Raw genomic sequence first — 6,000 nt, forward strand, 5'->3', positions numbered from 1 at the left:
TGTTAAGTCCAAGTAATTAGCAATTTGGGATGAATGTACTTTCAAACTAGTGTTCACGTGAGATAACTCTTCCAGGAATCATAAGAACGCATATAGAATAAGGCTTATTCTTTCGATTTACCCAGATTCATAAGATGAAGACCGAAAATAATCCTTAAAAATGAATCAATACATTAATTAAAATAGAACAATAATAGTCTTAATCCATAGAAATAAACAGAGCTTCTAACCTTAACCAAGGAGGTTTATTGGGTCATGACTTCGAGAGAAAACTAGGGTTCCGAAAATGTGAAAGTGCCAAAGTCAAAAGATCCTTCAGGGTTGAATCTTTTCCTTTTTATATCTAACCTAATTTGATTTGAAACTAAAATAAAATAATAAATTCTAAACCTAAAAGATTTTGTTTGTAGTTAAAAATAACTAAAATAAAATAAAATATAATAATTAAAAGCTGAATCCAACTAAAGATACTTCATAAATGAGAATATGATCCGGATCATTGGCGTTAAACGCCAGATCCAACGTTTAGTGCCCTTGTGGACAGAAAGCTCTCTTTCGTCTCTGGCTTGTTGGTGCTAAACGCCAAGCTTGGCGTTTAGCACCCTAGTGGGCAGAAAGTTCCCTTGCGCTACTGAATTGCTGGTGCTAAATGCCCAAGTCTGTGTTTAGCGCCAGCTTGGTAGATTTGAATTCTTCTCTTTTCTTGCACACAAACTCTGCCAAACTAATTCGAACTTCACTTGAAATAATTAAAACACCAAAGTAACTCAAAGTATCATCCAAAGAGGTTTCAAACACTAAAATAAGATTAAAACTCATTAAATGCTTACTTAAAATAAATAGAAAATACGGAAAAGATGCTCACGCATCATGAAACAAAGAATCAATCTTGCTTGGTGGAAAAAAAGCTTAGATCATGTGATTTTAATTATTGGAGACTCATTAATCCGGTTGGTTTATCTGGAGGCATGACTTTAGCATGGAAAGAGAGTGTTGAAGTGCAGATTATCTAGCATCATTTTTTTTCTGACAGCACGAGTGAAGGATGGTACTAAGGGACAAGAATAGGGATTGATTGGAATTCACTTTAGCATAAATGAAACTACTAGAGAGACACAATTTCAATATATTATGAAACTACAATAATTTAGGCAACTTTGTGATATTTGGGGACTTCAATGCAATTAAGTACTAAAGTAAGGAATATGGAGGTAGTGCAAAATTCCCTAGTTCTATGGAAAACTTTAATAGATTTATTGATGATAATGCCTTGATTGATTTAGGAATGATTGGCCAACCTTTCACATGGACCAATAGACAAAAGGAAGATACCCTAATCAAGGAGGGATTGGATAGAGTGATGGCGGGAGCGCAGTGGAAGGAGATATATAATGCAGCGGTGATTAAAAGGCTTGTTGAAAATAGTTCATATCACATTCTACTACTTCTTGACACCGAACCAGCAAGGTAGCCGAGCAAGAGACGCTTCAAATTTCAAGAACATTGGTGCAAAAGAAGTGAGGTCAAGCAAATTATTGAAGACTCTTGGAAGATAAAGGTGGAAGGATCTCCGGTGTATATTTTGGCACAAAAACTTAAAGAATGCAGACACAAATTGTTCCATTAACAAAGACAAAATAAGATCAATTCTAAACAAGAAATTGATGATATTTTGATGAAACTAGAAGAATTGAGAGGCGCAGAAACTCATGGGAGAAGGGATATTGATGAACTAGAAGTGGCGTATGAGAGGGAAGAAAGTTATTAGAGAAAGAAGTCGAGGTGCAAATGGCTAAAATAGGGGGATCGCAACACAAATATTTTTCACCAGAAATTTCATGCTAGAAAATGGAAAAATAAAGTATGGGGACTAGCAAGGGATGATGGTGCGATTGTTTCCATCCCAGAGGGCATTCCAAAAGTAGTAGAAGAATACTTCAGGGACATCTTCTCTTCTACAAATCAAGCTGGCCTTAATGAGTTTATAGGAGAATTTCAACCTAAGATTACAGCTTCAATAAACTGTAGATTGTTGAGATTTGTATCTATAGAGAAAACTAAAAAAGCGACTTTCAATGTTTGTCCTACCAGTGCCCTAGGAGATGATGGTTTCACGACGAAGTTATTTCAATACTATTGGAAAGTGGTTGGTTACAATGTGTACAAGGCTGTCCAAAGTTTTTTTTTTGGAAGCGGTAGAATTCTTAAGAACTTTAACCACATTCAAATTTGCTTAATTCCAAAAGTCTCTGATGCAAAAGACATGATACAGGTGAGACCTATAAATCTATTTTTTGTGTTTTATAAAATTATCTCTAAAATTATGGTTCATAGAATGCAAGTTATGATGAATAATATTGTGAGCTTGAATCAAAGTACTTTTTTAAAAGGTAGATTAATTTCAGATAATATCTTAATTGCCATGAATGTATGCACTATATGAAAAATAAAAAAAGAGGTTAGAGTTTGACATGGCGATAAAGTTTGACATGAGTAATGCATTGATAGAGTCAAATGGATTTTTTTATGGTTTATGATGAAAAACATGAGTTTTGATGAGAAATGAATTTCTAGGATTAGGGAACCTATCTCTACTGTTTTTTATTCTATTCTTGTAGAAGGTCAACCGTATGACATTTTTAGGCCATCTAGGAGAATTCAACAAGATGATCCCTTATCACTGTATCTCTTTCTAATTGTGCAGAAGGTCTTTCCTGTTTGCTACACATGACAGAATAAAACAGTACAATTCAAGATATTCAAATACATAGAAATAGTCCATCAGTTAATCACTTACTTTCTGCCGATGACTCTATACTTTTCAATAAGGCTTTCTCAGAGTCGTGCAACAATATCTTAACCCTCCTCCTGCAATATGAAAGTATCAGTGGACGAAAAATCAATCTCAACGAATCAGCAATTTTTTTAGTAATAATACACCACCTCAGTTAAGAGAAGAACTAGCTGCACAATTACAAATTAATCACATAAGAGTACAAGATAAATATCTGGGCTTACCCTCCATTGTCCAGCGTTCTAAGAAGGCCACATTTGGAATTATCAAGAAAAAAAATACAGAAAAGAGTACAAGCATGGAAAAGAAGCTTTCTATCAACTAGGAGAAGGCAAATTTTCATAAAAGCAATAGGAGAAGCGGTTCCGATATACACCTTGTCCTGTTTTAAATTGCCTGATAACCTGCTAGATGATATCCATAGAATTCTCAATTAGTTCTAGTGGAGACAGAAAATGATAGAAAGAAAAATGACCTGGATCAGTTGGGAGAAGATGACTAGACCAAAACCAGAAGGAGGCTTTGGATTTAAATATTTAAGATCCCACAATCTAGCTTTATTGGAGAAGCAATTATGGAGTGTGTTACAAAACTAAATAATTTGTTGGATCAACTGTTGAATGGCAAGTATTTCAGACTCAATCAATACTTTTAGTGGAGAAAAATTTTTAATCATCTTAGTGGTGGCAGAGTTTACTCGAGGGCAGAAAGGTGGTAGAAAAAGGATTCAGATGGAGTATTGGTACTGGAGACAATGTGAAGATTTTCAATGATCTATAACTTCTCCCGCCTTACCCTTTTGTTATAAACGCCCCTAATGATACCATCTTAGATCCTACAGAGTTAAAAATTTATTGACAGTAGATCGCAATTGGAATTGGCCACTATTTCAGAATCTATTTCTTGTTGAAATTGTGGAAAGGATTAAGAAAGTTTCTTTGAATAGCTCTGGGATTGACAAATTCGTATGGTCTTGGAACAAAAATGGATAGTATGATGTAGCTTCAAAATATAAGATTGCTTATGGATTCTGACCCCCCAATTGAACATTGCCTCCCAATTATGCGAAATAGGGTGTTGTGGAATTCAATCTGAAAGTTACAAATTTCTTTCAAGATTCAGATTTTCATTTAGAGATTAGTCCATAAGAGATTGTCGGTCCTCAGCAATATTCACCAACGTTTTTCTTCAACCTCTCATCTTTCCCAAAATGTCAAATAAATTCAGAAACAGCCTTATACTGTTTGGTTACCTCCCCTTTTGTCATGGAAGCTTGGAGAACTTCATTGTTAGAGAAAGCAGACTCAGAGATTTATATCGTGGATTTTGCTTCTTGGTGGTTACAAATGTTGAGCCTGCTTCTATAAAAAATAGTGGTACTCAAACAGTCAAATTCTCGTGATAGTTGTAGTTTTACTATGAAATTTATTGAAAGTTTGGAACTTACTTAAATTTGTGAAAAAGGATACAAGAATTTCAAGGGTGGTTGATGCAACGGTGAGGCTTTGTAGAGAACTCAGAAAAAATAAAAACAGTAAATCATGACCTAAGACAATTTTCTTTCTTTTAAGTTTAATTATCTTTTCTTTTCACTTCATAGTAATTTGGGAGACCCCATCTGCTGTTTTGTTTTTGTCTTATTGAACTCATATAATCCATTCATTTTGAGAAATGCAATTTTTTTGGCAAAAAAAAAATTAATACATTTTTTTAGTTATAATAATTCTTTTAAGAAAAATATTAAAAAGTTAATAAAATTTATTATTTTTTGTCAACAGTTAATTATTAATCTTTAAAAACATAGGTTAAAAGTATACTGATCGATTATAAGACTAAAAGAATTGGATAAATAGCTAAAAATACGGTCAAAAAAAATAAATTTTACTAACTTTTGAGTATTTACTTTCTTTTAATTAAATTTTGGTCAAAACTAGTATGAGCTTCCTCAATATTTTTTAAGAAAAATAAAAATATTCATTACTTTTTTATTCTAAATGTGCAATTTTTTCATTTTTAAATAAAAGCGATTATTAAAATGATAAGTGAAAATTCATATGGCTGAAATGTAAAAGACAAACGAGATTTTGATCAAAAGATTTAAAAATATAATAAAAATAATAAAACACATAATTTTTTTTATAAGTAACGAACGATTTCTATATTTGATAATAACCTACACATTTGATTCCTTCTAGTGCTAATAAATCAATAACTTAAAATTTTTTTTAGTCATATTACAACAATTCATTCGCACTACACATTAATACATATAAATCTGAAAAAGATTCACATCATATATGTTTAAAATTTGGTTCAACCTAAAATTCCTCTCAACCTGAGCTCACAACATATTTCGTCGGGTTGGGTTAAGGATGGCTTTGGGCTAGCACAGGGCAAGTATTTTAATACCAACCTATCCTGTTATTCTGCGAGTATTTTATTTATCATCTCAAAGACTAAAATTCATTTTTGTCCAGACGGGTACAAAACAAGTTAAACTATATGTCTCTTAATATACTATATTCGAGTTTAAACTTTGGTAACTGCATTAAGGAGTGAATATGAATTTTTAAATGTTGTATGAATAAATATATAATGTGAATGTTGTAATATTTAAAATTGGGATTGTCTAATCTACTTAATAAAAAAAAAAAAGACGGGTAGAAAGCAGGTATGAGCAAGGCGACTATTATCTATATCCACTTCTACCCAAACAATTATTATTAGGTATTATTCTTAATCTAAAACCAGTTAACGATAGAAAAATTCATCCCATTTAAAATGGACGTATTAAGTCAGGTCAAATAGTCTTAAATTGTCGTTAAGTTGACTTCTTCACTTGATGCAATTTTGGTGATTAGATTCCATTAATATTTTGGATAGATCTAACTTAATTAGAATTATATTTTATAATAAAAAATATATATTACTCTAAAATTAATAACAAAATGTTATATATTTATATTTTAGTTAACATTTTTTATATTATATAGTGTTGTTTTCAATTTTAAAATATTTTTTTGGATATAAATATTATATAAAATTATATATACTAATTTTTAATTCACATAATATTTTAATTTATATTTTTTATTTTAAATTTTTGTTTAAACAGACTAATAAACTAATAATTAGTCCCCTTCACACGTCCACAATTTACTTAACCGGTAGTGTGGTCTTTTGAGTAGGGGTGAGTATGGGTAGCG

The sequence above is a fragment of the Arachis duranensis genome, chromosome 8, assembly GCF_000817695.3.
Source record: "Arachis duranensis cultivar V14167 chromosome 8, aradu.V14167.gnm2.J7QH, whole genome shotgun sequence".
Lineage (NCBI taxonomy): Eukaryota > Viridiplantae > Streptophyta > Magnoliopsida > Fabales > Fabaceae > Arachis > Arachis duranensis.